The following is a 21,856-nucleotide window of genomic DNA, read 5'->3' on the forward strand; positions in this document are numbered from 1 at the left end:
GTTTGTGGCTCCCCTCAGATTCCAGAACTTTCCATCACCAAAATATGATGAAAATAGTTTTTTTTGCCAAATATTGAGATTTGCAAAGGATTCTGGGTAACAGAACCTGGTGAGAGCCCCAAAAGTCACCCCATTCTGAATTCCCCTAGATGTATAGTTTTCAAAAATATATAGGTTTGCTAGGTTTCCCTAGGTGCTGGCTAAGCAAGAGGCCAAAATCCGCAGCTAAGCACTTTGCAAAAAAACAAGTCAGTTTTCTTTCAGAAAATGTGATGTGTCCATGTAGTGTTTTTTGGCATTTCCTGATGCGGGCACTAGACCTACCCACACAAGTGAGGCACCATTTTTATCGGGAGACTTGGGGGAATGCTGGGTGGAAGGAAATTTGTGGCTCCCCTCAGATTCCAGAACTTTTCATCACTGAAATGGAATGAAAAGGTGTTTTTTTTGGCCAAATTTTGAGTCTTGCCAAGGATTCTGGGTAACACAACCTGGTGAGAGCCCCACAAGTCACCCCATTCTAAATTCCCCCAGATGTCTAGTTTTCAAAAATATATAGGTTAGCTAGGTTTCCATAGGTGCTGGCTGAGCTAGAGGACAAAATCCACAGCTAGGCACTTTGCAAAAAACAGTTCTGTTTTCTTTCGGAAAATGTGATGTGTCCATGTTGTGTTTTTGGGCATTTCCTGTTGTGGGCACTAGGCCTACCCACACGAGTGAGGTCCCATTTTTATCGGCAGACCAGGGGTAAGGACGGGTAGAAGGAAGATTGGGGTTCCACTTAGATTCCAGAACTTTCCATCATCGAAATGTGAGGAAAAAGTGTTTTTTTTTGTGCCAAATTTTGCGATTTGCAAAGGATTCTGGGTAATAGAACCTGGGGAGAACCCCACAAGTCACCCCAACCAGGATTCCCCTACGTATCTAGTTTTAAAAAATGCACAGGTTTGGTAGGTTTCCCTAGGTGCCAGCTCAGCTAGATGACAAAATCCACAGCTAGGCACTTTGCAAAAAAAGGTCAGTTTTCTTCCGGAAAATGTGATGTGTCCATGTTGCGTTTTGGGGCATTTCCTGTTGCAGGCACTAGGCCTACCCCCACAAGTGAGATACTGTTTTTATCAAAAGACCAGGGGGAATGCTGGGTAGAAGGAAGTTTGTGGCTCCCCTCAGATTACAGAACTTTCCATCACCGAAATGTGATGGAAAAGTGTTTTTTTGCCAAATATTGAGTTTTGCAAAGGATTCTGGGTAACAGAACCTGGTGAGAGCCCCACAAGTCACCCCATTCTGTATTCCCCTAGGAGTCTAATTGTAAAAAATGTATAGGTTTGCTAGGTTTCCCTAGGTGCTGGCTGAGCTAAAGGTTAAAATCCTCAGCTAGGCACCTTGCAAAAAAGCAGGTCCGTTTTATTTCGGAAAATGTGATGTGTTCATGTTGCATTTTGGGGCATTTCCTGTCGCGGACACAAGACCTACCCACACGAGTGAGGTACCATTTTTATCGGGAGACCAGGGCAAATGCTGGGTAGAAGGAAGTTTGTGGTTCCCCTCAGATTCCAGAACTTTCCATCACCGAAATATGATGAAAAATAGTTTTGTTTGCCAAATATTGAGTTTTGCAAAGGATTCTGGGTAACAGAACCTGGTGAGAGCCCCACAAGTCACCCCATTGTCAATTCCCCTACGTGTCTAGTTGTCAAAAATGTATGGGTTTGCTAGGTTTCTCTAGGTGCCGGCTGAGCTAGAGGCCAGAATCTGCAGCTAGGAACCTTGCAAAAAATTGGTCAGTTTTCTTTCAGAAAACGTGATGTGTCCATGTTGCGTTTTGGGGCATTTCCTGTTGCGGGCACTAGGCCTACCCACACAAAGTGAGATACTGATTTTATAAGGAGACCAGGGCAAATGCTGGGTAGAAGGAAGTTTGTGGCTCCCCTCAGATTCCAGAACTTTCCATCACCGAAATACGATGAAATTTTTTTTTTTTGTCAAATATTGAGTTTTACAAAGGATTCTGGGTAACAGAACCTGGTGAGAGCCCCACAAGTCACCCCATTCTGAATTCCCCTAGATGTATTGTTTTCAAAAATGTATAGGTTTGCTTGGTTTCCCTAGGTTCTGGCTAAGCTAGAGGCCAAAATCCGCAGCTAAGCACTTTGCAAAAAAACAAATCAGTTTTCTTTCGGAAAATGTGATGTGTCCATGTAGTGTTTTTTGGCATTTCCTGCTGCGGACACTAGACCTTCCCACACAAGTGAGGCACCATTTTTATCGGGAGACTTGGGGGAATGCTGGGTGGAAGGAAATTTGTGGCTCCCCTCAGATTCCAGAACTTTTCATCACTGAAATGGGATGAAAAAGTGTTTTTTTTTGCCAAATTTTGAGTCTTGCCAAGGATTCTGGGTAACAGAACCTGGAGAGAGCCCCACAAGTCACCCCATTCTGAATTTCCCCAGATGTCTAGTTTTAAAAAATATATAGGTTTGCTAGGTTTCCCTAGGTGCCGGCTGAGCTAGAGGACAAAATCCACAGCTAGGCACTTTCCAAAAAACAGTTCAGTTTTCTTTCGGAAAATGTGATGTGTCTATGTAGTGTTTTTGGGTATTTCCTGTTGTGGGCACTAGGCCTACCCACACGAGTGAGGTCCCATTTTTATCGCCAGACCAGGGTTAAGGACGGGTAGAAGGAAGATTGTGGTTCCACTCAGATTCCAGAACTTTCCATCACCGCAATGTGAGGAAAAAGTGTTTTTTTTGCCACATTTTGCGTTTTGCAAAGGATTCTGGGATAACAGAACCCGGTGAGAATACCTCAAGTCATCCCAACCTGGATTCCCCTATGAATCTAGTTTTAAAAAATGCACAGGTTTGGTAGGTTTCCCTAGGTGCCAGCTGAGCTAGATGCCAAAATCCACAGCTAGGCATTTTGCAAAAAAAGGTCAGTTTTCTTCCGGAAAATGTGATGGGTCCACCGTGCATTTTGGGGCATTTCATGCTGCGGGCATTAGGCCTACCCACACAAGTAAGGTCCTGTTTTTATCAAGAGACCAGGGGGAATGCTGGGTAGAAGGAAGTTTGTGGCTCCCCTAAGATTCCAGAACTTTCCATCACCGAAATGTGATGAAAAAAGTGTTTTTTTTTCAAACTTTTGAGATTTGCAAAGGATTCTGGGTAACAGAACCTTGTGAGAGCCCCACAAGTCACCCCATTCTGAATTCCCCTAGATGTCTTGTTTTAAAAAATAAATAGGTTTGCTTGGTTTCCCAAGGTGCCGGCTGAGCTAGAGGACAAAATCTGCAGCTAGGCACTTTGCAAAAAACAGGTCAGTTTTCTTCTGGAAAATGTGATGTGCCCATGTAGCGTTTTGGGGCAATTTCCATTGAGGGCACTAGGCCTACCCACAAGAGTGAGGTACTGTTTTTATCAGGAGACCAGGGGGAACACTGGGTAGAAGGAAGTTTGTGGCTCCCCTCAGATTCCAGAACTTTCCATCATTGAAATGTGATGAAAAAGTGTTTTTTTGCAAAATTTTGAGCCTTGCCAAGGATCCTGGGCAACAGAACCTGGTGAGAGCCCCACAAGTCACCCCATTCTGAATTCCCCTAGATGTATAGTTTTCAAAAATATATAGGTTTGCTAGGTTTCCCTTGGTGCAGGCTACGCTAGAGGCTAAAATCCGCAGCTAGGCTCTTTGCAAAAAAACAGTTCAGTTTTCTTTCGGAAAATGTGATGTGTCCATGTTGCGTTTTTGGGCATTTCCTGTTGCGGGCAGTAGGCCTACCCACACAAGTGAGGCACCATTTTTATCGGGAGACTTGGGGGAATGCTGGTTGGAAGGAAATTTGTGGCTCCCCTGAGATCCAAGAACTTTCCATCACAGAAATGTGATGAAAAAGTGTTTTTCTGCCTAATTTTGAGGTTTGCAAATGATTCTGGGTAACAGAACCTGGTAAGAGCCCCACAAGTCACCTCATCCTGGATTCCCCTACGTGTCTAGTTTTTAAAACTGCGCCAGGCTTGGTAGGTTTCCCTAGGTGCCGGCTGAGCTAGGGCCCAAAATCCACAGCTAGGCACTTTGTAAAAAACAGGTCAGTTTTCTTTCGGAAAATGTGATGTGTCCATGTTGCATTTTGGGGCATTTCCTGTTGCGGGCACTAGGCCTACTCACAAAAGTGAGGTACCGTTTTTATTGGGAGATTTGGGGAAATGCTGGGTGGGGGGAAATGTGTGGCTCCTCTCAGATTCCAGAACTTTTAATCACCGAAATATGAGGAACAGTGTTTTTTTTGCCAAATCTTAAGGTTTTCAAAGGATTCTGGGTGATAGAACCTGGCGAGAGCACCACAAGTAAACCCATTATGGATTTCCCTTAGTGTCTACTTTCCATCAATGAATAGATTTGCTATGTTTCCCTAGGTGCTGGCTGAGCTGGAGGCCAAAATTCACAGCTAGGCACTTTGCAAAAAAAGATGTCAGATTTCAATCTAAAAATGTGATGTGTCCATGTTGCTTTTTGGGGCATTTCCTGTCGCAGGCACTAGGCCTACCCACACAAGTGAGGTACCATTTTTATTGGGAGAAATGGGGGACCAGGGAATAGAAGAACAAGTGTTACTGCCCTTTGTCTTTCTCTACATTTTCTCCTTCCAATTGTAAGACAGTGTGTAATAAAGAAGTGTATTTGAGAAATGACCTGTAATTCATATGCTAGTATGGGGACCCCCTAATTCCGAGATGTGCAAATACCCACTGCCTTTCAACACCTTATCTATTTCCCATTTCGGAAATTCAAAGGTTTCCTTGATACTTAATTTTCACTCTTTATATTTCACCAAATGAATTGCTTCATACCCGGTATACAATGAAAACCAATTACAAGGTGCAACTCATTTATTGGCTCTGGGCACCTAGGGTTGTTCAGGAACCTATAAGCCCTATATATCCCTGCAACCAGGAGGTTGCAGCTGACATAACAAGGTATTGCTTTTCAAAATCTGACATGGCAGGAAAATGTTACAGAGTAAAACGTGGAGACAAATGGCTGTTTTTTTCACCTCAATTTCAATATTTTTTATTTCAGCTGTTATTTTCTGTAGAAAAAGCTTGTAGGATCTACACAAATGACCCCTTGATGAATTCAGAATTTTGTTTACTTTTCATAAATGTTAGGTGTCCGAGATCCATCATTGGTTACAGACCCATTTCAATTACTAACTGGAAGGAGTCTAAAAGCACAAAAAATAGTAACAATGGGGTATGTCCCAGTAAAATGCCTAAATTGTGTGGAAAAATGTAGTTTTCTGATTGAAGTCTGCCTGTTCCTGAAAGTGGGGAAGTTGGGGATTTTAACAGGGCAGGGCTTAGGGGACCTGTGGACCCCATCCCAGTTAAGTATAGTTAAGTACTGGTAAGAATTTTTTTAAGTGCCTTTGGGGGCCCTGAAATGTGCCCCCTAAATGGCACTGGGTGCAATGGCCATGCCCAGGGGACCCTGTCCCCGTGGGATGGTCATTGGGGTGGTGGGCATGACTCCTGTCTTTACTAAGACAAGAGTCATGTGGTATGGATGATTTTGAGTCAGAAAATGACTTTAGGCAGGTTAGAGTCATTTTTTTAAATCTAACCTTCCTAATGTCATATTTTGGTGCCAACCCCCTTCTTCCATACCGCCAGCCCCACCCAACTAACGTAATTTTTTTTACGCTAGCCTACCCTTTGCACTGGCTTGCACCATTCCATAAATATGGTGCCCAGTAGGTGCACAGAAATGGTGCAAGCCGGTGCTAAACTTTTTGGTGCAAAACTGCATTAGTTAAGGTTTTTTTTCAACATTTGCAATACCAGTAAAAGGAACAGGCCGTAGAAGAGGCTTAGACTGAAATAGCAGGAATCTGAAAATTAATGTTTGTTAAGCATATGTTTTTAAACTGCTCGAGGATTTACAGCCTAATCTGCAGGTTGTTGTTTTTACTCGCATTAACCGAGGAGGGTAAAAACAGGAGAGTGGACCTTTTCAAGGCGTGTGTCTCCAATTTGGAATTCAACCAGAAACTCTTTCTCATATTGAACACAAATTGGAAGAATTGACAAATGCAGGCTAAGAGGTCCAGTCACAAGGAAATGTTCCATAATAAGTAACTAAAAAGTGTTAAAACGTTTTACTTTTGAACAGGATACCTTGTAATGTAGCTGAAAGACTCCCCTTCGAATGTGTTCTGCAAACATGGTTATGTTAGCAATTTCCAAGAGTCTTTTTGCATTTACTGATGTGCACAGCCGGTTATTATTCTGATAATATGTTATTATTTCATATTAAAATAATTTCAAATTTTGAATACCAGTAGTTTTCCAGCATTAGCAGTTTAGATCGTTAGATGTGTAAAATTAGGAATAGGAGAGACAATCATTACAATAATCAGTTGACTTAAAACACAATTCTGGAGGCTGGTGACTGGCAAATAAACATTTGTAACAAAAACTCCACAACTGTGAGCAGTATTATTTACATAAAATTAATATGGCTACTGCCTTAAAGGCGGTATTTAATTAACACATAAATCACCCTGCTTTAAGCTAGTTGCCGCCCTGAAACTAGGTATGCACTTTTCACATACATATTTTCTTGGTAAACTTTTAATATAATAAGTTGTTCATTTTTAATTTCTTCCTGGTTTTCTCTGCAATATATTATTTATGGAAATCTAATTTTGACCTGTAAGCCATAGGAATGTAAAAATTACATTGTACTGGTTTATGGAGGCATGATACTAACAATTTTCATATCACTTTTGCTGGAGCTTGAAGTGATTGAAGAACTATGGGCCTCAATTGGTAGGAAATGGCGCAGCACGGTGCCACAAGCAATATTGCTGCACTGATCTGCGTCATTTACAAAACGCAGGGATGTACCATATTTACAAGAATATGGTGCATTCCTGTGTTTTCCCCTGCACCAGCGCTAAATCAGCTGTCTACACAGTAACCCTTGTGTCATGGCACAAAGACACCTGTGTTGCAGGGTTGATTGTTTATGTGCAGGAACGGACACCGTCCTGCAAATAAACAATCATTAATGGTGATTTGCTCTTTCATAATGCAGTATACATAGAAAGAGCAGAAAACGAGGAGAAATAAAACCACTCTAACGCCACCCCTGGGATGGCATTAGTTTTTGACGCTGCCTCAGGTTTACAATTTCTTGTAAATCTAGGGCAGGATCAAAAAGCAATGGGTGTTGTGTGGGCATGCCCACAGCAACATCCATTGCACGCCCCTTTGCCACATAAACCTGTGTCATGGCGCCTATATTTACAAGGCTGCATTAAGCCACGTAAAGTGGCTTAACTGTGCCTTGTAGATATGGAGCAGGGCACAGCGTCAATGGAGCGTCACTAAAAGTGACACTCCACCGCCGCGGTCAGAATGCCCTTGAGAGCACCGCCAGCCTGTTGGCGGTGCTCTAGCGGTCGTTGACCCTGGCGGTCAATGACCGGCAGGGTCAGAATGACCCCCTCTATCTCTTACCTGGTAATGTCTCTGTGTTTCACTGCTGGATCCTGAGATGGCCATGGAGAACTTTAAGGAGGAACACCCTGATGACCAGAAAGGACTAAGGATTCTCCTAGTTGACCACAGGGTCAATGGGTCTCCCCAGAGGCCAGTAAGGCTGGCCCCCTTAAACCATTTGAGGATCAGTTGAGGGTAAACCCTTGACTTCTACATCCAGAGTCTGAGATTAGGAGGAAGGATGGTGCAGGGAGCCACAAGCACCAGCTCTCTGAGGGTGACACCACTTTGGAGGTGAGGAGGACAGCTGCAATTGCACCTGGTGGCTAGAGCTCACCATCAGGATTAAAAGGAGCCAAGATTTTCGAAATCAGTCCAATGCGGCCTGAGCTATTGCATTTTAGAGTGTGGCAGTGCTTGGTCTTTCAGCTGACGGAGCACGTGGGGCTCTGGCGCCATTTTCTCATTCCCCCCCCAGGTGAGGAAGGGCCCGAGGGTTGGAGCAGGCCTCAATAATTGATTTTCCTCATGAAGGGGGCATGCGTGAAGCACCCTACCCATTTCTGCTTTTTCCGCCGGGGGAGCCATCTCCCAGGGGGCTGTTAAAGAAGGGGAAGCACCACCACTTTCCCCCCAGTGTTGGTGAAACCATCCCCCTCTGCGGGAGCCCATGTCTGTGTGGGATCGGGGAAACCACAGGAGAACAACACACTGCCCTCATTAAGTGGGCAGGGAAGAGCATAGCTGGTGGCTCCCATGGCAGCAGCAAGAGAGGCTGCCAGGCAATAAAGAGAAATGTGGACCTATAACTTGTGTAGACCACACAACTAATGACTTTATTTCCTACAATCCTGATGTAGTATTTCTTAATGAAGTATATCTTCAGCTCTTTTCTAAATTGGAGCAGGGTTTGGGCATTGGTAATGTTTATGGGGATGGAGAGGGCCTCTTGTCCTGTTTTTTCATTTTTACATAATTTTTGCAATTTTTTCTTACTATTCAGATGATGTCCTGAAGCAACTGTGTTAAGAGCCACTGGAGACAGTGAGTTTGTCAGCCAGACAAGCAGTAGTGCTTTCACACTCTTCTTGAAAGTCAGATAGGAGGGATTGGTGCATATATCCAGTTGCAGAGTTCTTGATCTGGGTGTTGGAACTGGCTCTTTTGGCAGGATCATCCCCTGACTTTTATGCCTTCTTCTCCCTATTTTTTCTGACCTCTCGCTATTGGCTCTAGGACTCTGAGCACTTTATCACTGCTGATCAGTGCTGAAGTGCAGGTGCTCTCCCTTCTAAAATTGGTGTGATTGACTTATACCTAATTAACATATTTAATTTACCTGTAAGTCCCGTGTACAGTGTTATCCCTATACCCAGGGCCTGTAAATTAAATGCTACTAGTGGGCCTGCAGCGTTGCTTGTGCCACCCACCTATGTAGCCTTTCAAACCTGTCTCAGGCCTAGTAGTGCAGGTTCTGCATGCGCAGTTTTCTGTCACAGGGACTTGGCATCTAAATTTTCTTGCCAGGCCAAGAACTCCCCTTTTACTACATGTAATTCACCCCTAAGGATGGCCCTAGCTAGCCCTATGGGTAGGGTGCTATCTATGTCGAAGGCAGGACATGTGCCTAGTAGTATGGCCTGTCCTGGTAGTGTCAACCAGCCTGTTTGGTTTCTCACTGCTGTGAGTGCTGCCTCCTAGTAGGATTGAATTGGAAGTGCCCTGCCTTGTGTCTAGGGGGTATTGTCTGATTTATGAGGGGTAGCGTAGGCATGTTTGGTTTGGTATGGTTATAATGGTGGTGAGAAATTCTGCTTACTGGTGTGAGTGGATTTTTTATTACTATTACAAAAATGCCACTTCTAGAAAGTGGGCATTTCTTTGTGCTTATGACTCTGGTGTTTTGCAGCTTGACTCCAATCCACATCTGGGCAGAGTGACAGTTGGGCTTTATGCATACTTTTCAGACAGCCTGTACACAGGGAGGGTGTAGGTGTCAAAGAGGTGCATCTGCATTGTGAATAGTCTTCCCGGGCTTAGGGAAGGGGCAGCCGGGGCACATATGCATCTGTAAAGGCTGTTACCTGGCTTCACACAAAAGGGTTGTTTACCCCCAACTGATGTTTGGGCCTGTGCTGGAGGAGATCGGGGGCACTGCAAGAACCAGTTGGAACTGGTTGGAACCTCCTCTCCCCTTCTTTGTTAACCCACTGAAAAAACTGAGTATAAGTACAAGGGAGTTTTCCTCACAATTTGGAGACATTTTGGAACTGGACACAGAATGCTGCTGGAAGGACTAACCAGGAACACCCATGGACTGCTGCTGCTGTACTCACCTGAGACCTGCTTGGTCACCTGGAGGAACAGCCATTTACCTGCATCTACCTTGGCTGGCCTGCTCCTGTGCCCTGCTGCCCTGTGCTCCATCTGCTGTGTCCCCCCGGGGCAGGGTGCTGTGGCCCCTGACATCTGAAACTGCCTAAAGTGCTTGAGGAGTGCTTCCCTTTTCATGACATTGCGTATTAAGAACCGCTATACCTGCTGCCTGAGTGCCAGGTCGGCTCCCCACTTTATTTGTTAAAAGCACCTGGAGAGCGATTTTGTTTTGATTCCGTTTGCACTTTGATAGTGCTTTGGTGATACCGAGAAATCACTGCCGCAGCCCGGCAGCAAGAGCGAGAGATCCGTGCTGCCTCGTGTCCCCAGGGCACAAAGAAAAGGGAAATTGGAACAAGCGTGCTCCGAGCATGCCCCCGGGATGAGGTACACTCTGAGGAGTGCGCCGGGGCACAAGCAGGCACCCACTTTGGGGACTGCTCACCACTGCGACCCGGGCGGGCCTTTCTGTGTCGTGAAAGAGATGTGCAGGAAAGGAAGCCTCTTCGGAGGCTCCTTGCCCACCAGGCCCCTCAGGTGTCTTGGAGACGGGTGGGGGGGAAGGAAGCCTCATCGGAGGCTCCACCCTGCCCAACCAGAGCCCCAATTGTGGTTTTAGAGACCGCAGGTGGGGTGGAAGCCTTGCCGGAGGCCCCCCGCACCGCAAGGTCCCCCCTTGTTACCCCAAGTGTTGTTTTGTGCTTTGCCCCACCTGTAGGAAGGCTAGTCGTGTTCCAGGGGGGCCCCAGAGATCACAGGCCCCAGGAGGGCCCTAATATAAAAACTGAGGGGGTGCATGCTGTCCCCGCTAAAATAACCAAAAGGCCCCTTTTCACACAGTGGAGGGATGGGGGCCCTCCAGTTTCTTCATGACACTAGAGATGCCTTGCCAGCATTAAAAACAGGTACTTTGCATGAATGGATGCATATTCTCTTCCTATGTTCCTGGTATGGACATTATGGGCTGATATATTTTTGTGTCTCTTTTGATGATGTGCCCTATATGTACTGTTGTTCCTTTTATGGGCATTCTATACTGATATGTTTTTATCACTTGCCATATGTTTTATAATCTTCCTGGTATGGGCATTTATGATATTTCTATGACAAGTGCATTTCCTTACTAACTTGATTCCTGACTACTGCTCATGTGGCAGAATAATAAGTAACCTATGTGTTGTGTGTGACTATTGCTGATCTGTGCAGAGTAACCATGGTGTAACAGTCTGACAACTGCTCGGATAGCAGGATATTACTGACATGTTGTGGTTGGTCTAATAATTATGTTGTGTACAATACAGTTAATTTTTATATAACTTGGTGTTGTGTTTCCTTTGTGGTGGGATAGTGCGTCATATGTGCTGTGTGTGTTGTGCAAACGCTCTACACATTGCCTCTGGGATAGGCCTGATTGTTCGTACCAAGCTACCAAAGGGGTGAGCAGGGGGTATCTTGGACGTGTAACTTCCTTGCCCTGACTAGAGTGGGTGGGTTCATCCTGGCTTAGGTGCATACCCTAGCCAACCAGAAACCCCATTTCTAACACTGGGTATGCTACCAGTGAAGCAGCAAGAGTAGAATCTTTTTTCATATATCTGAACTGTTTCAGGAATAGAGACTTTCATCCTCTCATTGACAAGCTGCCTTCAGTGATGGGGAGTTTCTGGGCCAGGTATTTTGGACTTCAATGCTGTAACAATATGTTTATGAAACAAGCTACCCTTAGGATGCAGCATGCTTTGATAGGTAGCCACTGAAGTGTGATCAGAGATGAGCTGAGGTGTTCAAAGCAATGCTAAAGTGATGGCCACATAGCTCATGGCTTTAGTGGCACCTCATAACATTTTGGTGTGCAGGCTAGCACTGAATTACCATATTGCAGTATAGACATTGCAAGAGCTTGCAGTACATTTTGGAAGTCAGGTGTAGGATTAGTAGGCTTGGGCCCTGAATTACGGAAACGTGACACAACACAATGCAGTGAGGGAAGTTGCCAAAGGGAGAGAGCAGAAATGTGCCACATCTACTAAGGTATCAAGCAGTTCTGCCCTCTGGTAGCACTAGCACACTTCTGGTTGTCAACAGACAATGCAGGCCTCCTTGCACCATTATGCAAGGGTGGCTGAATTGTATTCAGAATACTTTTGGTCCAGACGGGATAGCTTCCTTCAAAAAACTATTCTTAAAAGCGTATCCCTCTTTGTTTGCTTGCTACAAAATACAGCACACATGCAAAGAGAAAATAACAAGGAGAAAAATATATTTCTCCTAGGACACCAGTCTTCGATGGGCACACCATTCTCGAGCAAACTCATGTTTACTGACTTTAATAAATATTGTCTTATATCAGAATAAATGGTGAATGAACGGAAGCACCCATGCTCCACCGGTTACACTTCCCTGATATAAGATAGCACAAGGCACTCTTATGCCCTGTTTTGCATCGCTTTTTATTTTACAAAGCCACGCAAGGCCACAAAAATAGGGCTTTGAGTAGCTAAGTAAATGGCAAAATAGATTTTTCATTGTGGGTGCATAAAAAACAAATGCATCCCTGATGCAAAATCTTAGTAAACTATGGCATCAATGGTTGGAAGTAGTCAGAATTGATACAAAGCACCTTTTAAAGTTGAGTTAATATGAGCAAACATGTTCTGTTGTTTGTCTCAAGAGATTCCTAGAGATTTTGTACATTTAATGATTTTCAGAGTTCAATCAAGAGTGTTAAGGTAGTTTTGCCAATTTTGTATTTGAGGAGGGTTGTAAGTGAGAGAAATTAAAAGGAAGTTAGGGCCACATGTACAATGCTTTCTAAATGTCACAAACAGTCACATTCATTGAATCGGGCCATTTGCAGCAGCTAAAAAGCATTTTTGTATGTACCATGGCCAAATTGTGATTCGGTAACCTGTAACTGAATCACAGTTTGGCTTTGCGATTCGGTATTAGGAAGGGGCATGTTTAGGACATCTCTTCCTAATACTGAATCTCAGTGGTAAGTATGAATGATTTGGAACTGGAATACAGTTGCAAAACATTTGAACACAGTTACAGGGCCACCATAAGGAAGACTCGCAGCCAGTGGTTATAATATATATTTTCTTTATTAGTTCTTGCTGTTGTACTAGTAGTTTACTGTTCTTGTTTCTTTCTGTTTTGTTGTTTGTGGCTTTTCCACTTCTTGTTCGTCTTTAATGGCTCATGGGGTCTTCATCTTCTTCTTTTCATTCCAGATGGTGTCTCAGGAGGTGCATGGGGAAAAGAAGAAGAAAAAAGAACTGTTGGTGGACGGGTAAGTATTACTCCTACTTCTCTGGGCTGTCTTGCTCCCCTTTTCTTTCTCTGACTTCCTCTTACTGTCTGGTTTTCTCTTCTTCTCTAGTTCTTGTACTGTTCTTGCTTACTAGCTTTCCTTGTCTTCTTTTTTTTTCTTCTACTGTCTATTCTTCTTTTTTTCTGTCTCAGTCCCTGTTTCTGGGGTATCGTCTCATAACCCTTTTCTATCCTTTTCTCCTCTCCGATTTAGTAAATTAAAGGGGTTGGTTTCCTTTTCTCCTTGTTTTGCTTTCTAAAATTTTACAACAAAAAAACGCTTTTCAAAAACAAAAACAAAAAAATAATAAAAGAGGAGAGACAAAAAAAGAAAAGAAACAAAAAGAAAAAAATTGCAGTCTGACACCACTCTTTACTGTCTTCGATTTGTACTTCCTTCTGTATTGTCATTGCACAGGCGTTCTTTTATTATATGCCGAGCTTTTTAGATAAACCCTTTTGCAATACCCCAAACTAAAAGACAATAAACAATAATAAACATTCAGCCGTTCTTTACTCCGTCTTGCCGCCTCCCTCCTCCCACCGGTTCTGTTGTTCCCTCATCCTATTTAGGACTGTACCTTGCAGGGCCACGCTCTCCCCAGAGCGTGGCAGATATGCTGGTCTTGCCGCCTCCTGTTCCTTCACCTGGAAGCTGGAATGAGGAATAGGCCGCCATCGCCGTGTGCCTTTCCCGCTGGTTCTGCAGCTGCCAACCGTCCTCGCTCTACAGAAATAATGTATATATATAAAAATACAAAAAAAGTTGATGACTATCAGGATGCTGACAACATTATATTTGCATATAATTACATATTTTTCTTTATCAGATGTCATGACTGCACGATCCAAGTATATCAAGTACTTAGTGTCAAATTAATCAGAGACCTGGCTGCTAAAATCAGATCCTTATTGAACTATATCAGTGGGAATGGCCCTGATGAAGGTGACCTATAATATCTAGGAACACCGAAACGCGCGTAGGCCTTTGGTCCCTCCAGTACATCATTGTCAGAGCGACGTCACTATTATTTTCTCGTTTTTAGCATAGACTATTTTTGTATTAGACTATTAAATATATACATATCATTTAATGAGTACTTTTTTCTCTTTTTGTGTTTTGAAAGTTCCTTATTTGTTATATGCTATGTGACTAATTCCGGTATTATTTGTACAGTGTCTTTTTTCTATATTGTTGTATTGTTTGTTCCCATCTAGTTTGAATGTGGTGTGTCTGAATTAGGTATTTTGTTCTTCGATATTTGTTTTGTATTTTATGACTGTTTGCATGATTCAATAAACGCACACATCACTGTGACATCGTTTTTTTTTTTCCCTTTGTGATTATTCGCTATATCTAGCAGCCTGGCAGTATAATTCATCAATAGATTCGAGTTTATCATGATGTATCTATCTGTCCTTATAGGGATCTATTCCTGAGATTATTATATCCTCAGATTAATTATTGTAGCTCACCTAGTAGTTTTTCTACATTAATTATTTCCCTGATTGAGCTACACGCATTCTTTTAGGGAACCCCTTTATAGTTACTCTCCTATTAAACAGGGAATGCCTGGGCATCAGAATGCTTCTCACAGAATGCTGAAAAACCTTTAAGGAAAGATAGATCTTCATAGTAAGTAAAAGCCTTGCCCTTTGCAGAAGGGCTACTGTTCACAAATTCTTGTAATAAACTGCCCTCAGCAAAAGGAATCTAATACAGATATCAAATACAATAGATCGAGAAGCCTAATATATCTAGAAAACAAGCTATTTAAAATGATCTTGTTTAAGTTAGGAGTAAGACTTGCATAACTGAAACAACAATTCAAATAATTTGCAAAATATGTTTTCTAAATTACAATATATGATCCTTATTCTCTTCTAGTATATCAATAGATCTATAAACAAGCATAGGAACACGCTTTAATATGCGCTTTTTTAACATCTCACGGGTCTTCATGGGGTTAATAGAGCCAGGCACTGCACAAAGGTAGTGAACTCAAAACAGATCCAAGGACATAATTGTGTAACAGGGCAGCATTTTAATACTACAGAAAGAATAGATTTGCAATGGCAATGTGATTAGTTCCATACCAGATGAGTTGTAAAGTTGCAGCTCGTTGCTCCCATCTCCTTAGCAAATGCATCAAATATGTGTGAGAAACCAAGAGCTACATGACCCACAATAATACTAGAAAGGGGGCTGCAGCACTTTTGCTATTCTAGTTTGGTAAGAATCCTGAACTGTATTATTCTTCCATAAGTTTTTGTTGAACTCCTTTTTCGTTGATACCTTGGTAACGTCTTCGTTTGGCTATTGGAAAATTATCTTCTTTATCAGGCATTTACTGTTCTCTCCAATCATCCATTTACAAATGGTATTGGAGCTATCTGTTGAGTCCTTTTAGCCTTTTTTTCTCATCCCTGTACTCAATTGCGAACATGCAAATTACACTATGGGCCAGATGTACCAAAGGATTTTACCCAGTCTGTGTCTATGGGAAAAAGCTTTTGTACATATGGCCCTATATTTCAAAGATTTTAGGTAAGTGGTTTGTGCCATTCTTTTGATAGCTTGCCTAGGGAAACCTGTCAAAGATTATGACTAAATTCTAAAAATATTTTGTATGTTCTTCAATTGTGAGTGGAGAACATGCCTAAATCACTACATTAAAGCAAACACAGACAAAAAGGCTATTCAGCGAATTTGCTAAAATTGTATGCAAGAACATGGTAGTGTTTCTGGAAAGGATATTATTGCTGGAAGCAAACGTGTGTTCTTCTATGAAGTTGAACTCTTGATAAAGCAAACTTCACTAGAGGCTAATTTTTAACTGTAATTCCTGCAAACTCCAGTTACACAATCAAATACACGAGATACTGAGATGAAGGATCGAGCATTTGAATCCACATTAGATCAAATTGTAATCTGTATCATATCCCTACAGGATAAACAGAAAGTCGTAAAATGATAGAAGTCAGTATCTTCAGGAATAAGTCTTGGCTCTTAACGGACATTACGAAGAAAAGAAGATAGACTTAGAATAAAAGGCTAACAAGCCAAGCAGAGTTATTAAAAAAATAGCACCAGGCATTGCAGCAACCAAAAATACTGTGCCGCACTGTGCTGGGGGAAGATAGCAGCGCAAAACGACATTTACTAAATATGGCCTGCTGCTGCTCTTTTCCCTAGGGTTGGCACATAAACAGATATGTTACCTTTCATATACTTTATACTGGATGGGTACCCTTCCAGCACAAAATCCTATCCTTAGACAATTTTAACAGTTCACCCAGTGGGTGTGTACTATACAGTGTGGCACACTTGTAAACTGAGATGTTTAGAAAAATTAATACATTTCTCCGATATTGCACCTGCCTCAAGTAGTCATTTTTTATGCAAACCATGTGTGACAATCAGTAGGTCTTGCATTGTGTCAAAGACCAGGGGTATTAGGGTTAGAATGCCTTAGTACAACCCATGAAATGTCCCTTGACATTGCTAGCGCATCGGTCCTTATATGGTCTTTATATGTTAATAGATAAGGGGACGAGTTACAGGTCGATGAATCTTTTGGCTACGCTTAGAGTAATTCCACCATAACTCCCCAAACTCAAAACATTTTACCATCATAATCAATGAACATCAACAAATATCTCAGGACTCAATAATCTTCACGCACCATAACCCATTTGGTCATGAATAACCACACCACAACACAAGTTAGAATGTTTATTTCCCCGAGATTAACAATGCTAAAATCACATAAGTCAATCTCAAAATCAACTAATAGACACACACAAATAACACTGGTTGACCAAATCTTCCAATGAATCTCAATTTAATTAATGTGTGACCGTCAAACACTCTAAGATCACAGTACACATCAATAACAGGAATAACTGTGCATTAGTTATAACATACATTTAGTTCAGCAAATGAACAAATTAAAATATTTTTAGTAATAAGTTGTCAGCATCTCCAGTGTATCCCTATCTATCCCTCAGATTCGAATAGCATGTTTGGGCTTCATGCAAAACAGTTTTAGTCAAAATTAATTTGGAAAAACATCTAACTATGGCTCTAACAAATAGGGGTTGGGACATAGAACAACTAGAATTATCTACAAAAAGACAGCAGCATTTTGTTATACCTCTCCTCAATATGGGTCAGCAAGCTGGGATACTGTTCGTCAGTTGGACATCCGTCTGGGCTTCTTCAGCAAAGGGCAATGAAAGGGAATGGTTCAGACACAGGGGTCTCTACTCAAGCTGAACCATAAAACAATCACTAAGGGCATCATCAAATTATTTAGCCATCAAGTGAAAAAAGGTCAAGAAGTGAAGAAGTGAGGTTTTTCCTCTGTGCAGTTAGGTTAAGTCAAAAGCACCTAAAGAACTACCCACATTACCATTGGTCAGAAAATCGTATGTTTACAGTCAATCCAATTAGAGTTCACATTTAAATCTATGATAAAACTAATGTTGCAGCAGATATGCTAATATGAGAATATTCTAATAATTTACGTATACATACTAATGAGAAAAATGACATTTAAAAACTAATAATTGAATATAATGGGTAATGTGAAAAATGTGCCCACGGGGAGTGGTCACCATCTGTGTTGATAGTACTAAAATAATGTGGCATGTGTATGAAATGGTAATAATATGCCATAACGGATGATATAAGCTATGTTTATGATGCTTCGTATCCTTAACTTAGCCCGAACTAGAGACCTGGGTGGCGCTGGGCCTTTCTTGCTTAAACGTGGAGACACGATGAGCCACAGAGGACTGAAGCTGGAGAAAAGGACCTTGAATTGTACAGAGTTCAGAGATGAGCTCTGCTAGAAATTTCTGCAAATTCATCAGCAGGCAGGCGACGATCAGAACAAATTGATACAATTATGTGTAGAGTAGGCTAAATGTATTTTCCCTGGATCTGAACAACAGAGGCACTGACTGAGAGACAGTGAGCTACAATTTCATTACCTGAAGAGCCGGATGATGTTCTCATTGATGGAGAGACAAATCATGTTAATGGAACTTGATGCTTGTGCCAACTCAGACGAGTGGTAAACAAAAACTATAGATTAGAGTCATAACCCCTGATTAGGTTGACCAATTAGTAAATTGGGGGACGGACTGAGAGACCCTAATAAAAAGTCATGACACAAGAAGAGTTGAGAGGCGAAAGTTGATGACGTCAGGAGACGCTGTCCGAAGTGCTGAAATTTGGGCTTGCTCCTTGTGAGCCCGAGCCTTGCTGATGACTGATGACCTGGAGACGAAGACTGACTTGTTGCTGATCTATCTCAGATAGGTAGCTATAAATGATTGACTGACTAATGTGTTTATCCTTCTAGGTACCAACTGCGCTGTTTAAATTGTTTTTCCTCTTAGCTAGATGTTTTTTTCCAAATTAATGATTTTTGTCTAATTTGTTTTTCGCATGAAGACCCGCATGCTGATGCTAATCAGAGTTAGGTAGGCTGACAAGGGTGACTAAAGGGTGACTTTGACTTTGACTGACTGACTTGCATTGCTGAATTAACTAATGTTATAAAATTTCCAATTCAGATTGATGTTGCTTTGCTCATTAATAAAATCTTGATGAATTATTGTTAATGATGCTAATAAAGTTTGATTAACCATGGATTCATTGAAATAAAGGTTTTGATTGGAGTTGCAACTAATAGAGAATAAAACGAACTAACCTTAATGAGAGTGATGGTCTTTTCTTATTAGACTAGGTTTTTGGTGTTATATGTTTGGTTGGAATTATAGTTGAGTTTACTCTTGTCACCACTTGGCTAGGATACTCTATGCGATCCAAAAGATTCATCGACCTATACGCGTCCCGTTGTAAGTTTACTTACTAAGGACAATTAATAAGTAAATACATAGCATCAAATCATCAATATGACACACTACTACAAAAAAGTATATGTGTATGCTTCTAAATGAACATTAGTATGCACTTATTCAAACATTACATGTTAATAGTGGCCACTCAAGTGGGCACATTTCTAAGTCGCACATTATTTTCTACGTTAACTACATTTTATGCAAATTCATAACCCGTAATACAAAAATTAATTAGTAATAAGTGCAACGTTCACAATCCAACCTCTCATGACTAAATATGTCATCACACTTTACATTACCCCAAAATTTTGTTCACCTAAATTTTGACTTCCCTTAAATTTTTATTATTCCTTTTAGCCCTACTCGAATTTTCCCTAAATACTCTTTCCATTTCAATTTCTTCCCTCCTCTGATCATTTTTCAATGTTCTCATTTTAATCACATGATATAATTTATAAATTACCCCTGTTCCAAATAGACAAATCACAATAACCAATATTACTTGCATTTTTTTCAAAATGATTCCTTTCCCTAGGTTGCCAAATTAATTCCCCACAGAAGTAAAACCTTTGCGAACTCAAGGTTCTTTCAGCTCCTTTAAGTCAGTGCTTTCATTAGTTGGATTGTTAATTAAGCTTCTAATTTCTTTACTATTATTAGGTATAAAGGTACAAGAATGTTGCAAGTTCAGCATTTTACAGACTCCGTCCTCTTTTGCTAAAAAGATGTCTAGCTCAAGTTAGTTCTGAAGAGTCATAGATCTTACCGCAGCCATTTCTGTATCCATTAGGATTGTGGCTCCTGAAAAGTTTGTCAGCATGTTATCCAAATAGTAAACAACTTTCAAATTTTTGATTAATTCAAAATAACTACTACTGAAGGAATCCTTGCTCCAAAAAAGATCTCCCACTATGCCAGAGGAAGATTCTCACTTTTGTCTGAGATGATGTACTTCAGTCAGTTTAGGTACTTTACTCAGGTTCTCAAGTTGAAATATCTTTGGGAAAACTATTCCAAAATAACATGTGCCATACCATCCTCTTGGAAGACGGTAATACACATTTAGTCCACAGATGTAATATATTCCTGGAATTGCTGGGTCTTGTCCATTTCACATAAATGCCTACTTACTCTGAAACAAAAACACATCCCTACAATTACTCCTTCCTACAAACAACATATCAGCTCTAAACTTTGGCCTAAATACAAGAAGCTTCCCTGAGTGTTGTGCACCTAGAGCTAGTTTCCCTTGTTTCTTTATGTCGCTAAACGCATAATCATTTCTAAATGTTCTCTTTTCAAAGCCCTTTTCTGATTTCTCCTCAAATGCTTTTCTCCTATCATCTTTCTTTTCTAAAAAGCTCTTTTCTAACAGTGTGAGCAAGCATGTTAAGTTGTTACGATTCGCATATGCAGTGCCAAACATTAATGTAGGCTCAAAGAATCCTCTCACTAACTCTATATTATTTTCCTTCGCTACTCTACTCAGGTACTTAATTACAGGAACAAATGAAAACACTGCATCATAGTTGGACTAGAAATATTGAATATACTCCTGGTTATAGAATCTTGTTAGTAAAGGACTCCAGCTTATTCCATGAGGCAAACTATGATAAGTAACTCCTTCCTCTACTGATGAAGGAATCTGGCTGCACACATAACATTCTCTTGCATTCATCGTCTCCACATACTCACACAATTGGTGATAGAAAACACCTGAAGAAAGATCTCCTTGGTTGCTGTCTACGTGTAAGTATTTCTCATCTGACCTAAACCTCTCTAGTGCTGTAAGTGTAGTAGCTTTTCCAAAGTAGTGGTATGGTTGGCCACAATCTTGTCAAGCAATGTCATGCTCACAATCAACCCCAAAAATCCTATCATGCATGCAATTCCCAAACCAATACCTATGTATTTATGGCACCTTTTGTTCCTACCTTGCTTATTTTGGTTACTCATGATCTGTAAAGAATCAGAAAGTAGAAGAGAAAAATTATAGCTTTGCCGCAAAATGCAAAAAAAAAAAAAAATCCTCAAGTTATTAACAGTTCTTACTCTTTCTTCCAGGACCCTTTCTGTCAAAAAAAGGTCGATTGTCAAAATCAGTTTAGCAGCTTTGTCAAATCAGGTTATTTTCAAAAAGTATTTTTCCAGTTATTCTCAACAGTCTCTTTTCTTTTCTCAGTTTACAGTTAAATGACCTTCTTCACCTGTCAAAATTGTAGGAGGCTGGCCTGGCTTATAGAGGGTACCTGATGGTACTTACACCTTGGTCCAGGTCCAGTTATCCCTTGTTAGTAGCTTCATAGTGTTCTAGCATCTTAGGCTGATAGCTGTAGCTATAGCAGAGCAGCTTAAGCTGAACTAGGAGACATGCAAAGCTCTTACTATACCACTTATATCATATAAGCACTATATCATAAGGAACACAATACTCAGGATTACTAAAAATAAAGGTACTTTATTTTAGTGACAGTGTGCCAAATATTTCTCAGAGGACATACTTCCTTAGGAGGTAAGTAAAATACCCAAAATATACACACAGACCAAAATTTGGTAAGTAAACAGTTAGAAAAATAGTGCAAACACTGTAGAATACAACAGGATGCAAAAGGCCTAGGGGCAACACAAACCATATACTATGAAAGTGGAATGCGAACCACAAATGGACCCCTAGGCTAGTGTAGTGTGTAGAGGGTCGCTGGGAGTGTAAGAAAACACTAAGGGTGTCCAAGATACCCTACCCCAAGACTCTGGAAAATAGGAGTCAAGTACTACTATTTCCCCAGAAACAC

The 21,856-nt window shown here is 41.3% G+C and overlaps 1 long non-coding RNA gene across 2 annotated transcripts in view; it reads left to right on the forward strand.

The window, feature by feature from the left end:
• LOC138247243 (uncharacterized) overlaps positions 1-21,856 on the forward strand; it is a 143,422-nt gene that overhangs the window by 103,021 nt on the left and 18,545 nt on the right. The window contains exons 3-4 of one of the 2 annotated variants that reach the window (XR_011194382.1): positions 13,112-13,170; positions 13,764-13,848. This is a non-coding gene — a long non-coding RNA (uncharacterized lncRNA). Of the gene's footprint in view, positions 1-13,111; positions 13,171-13,763; positions 13,849-21,856 lie in introns of those variants that run through there. The other variant, XR_011194383.1, reaches the window with a different exon arrangement.

This window comes from Pleurodeles waltl, chromosome 7 (assembly GCF_031143425.1).
Source record: "Pleurodeles waltl isolate 20211129_DDA chromosome 7, aPleWal1.hap1.20221129, whole genome shotgun sequence".
NCBI lineage: Eukaryota > Metazoa > Chordata > Amphibia > Caudata > Salamandridae > Pleurodeles > Pleurodeles waltl.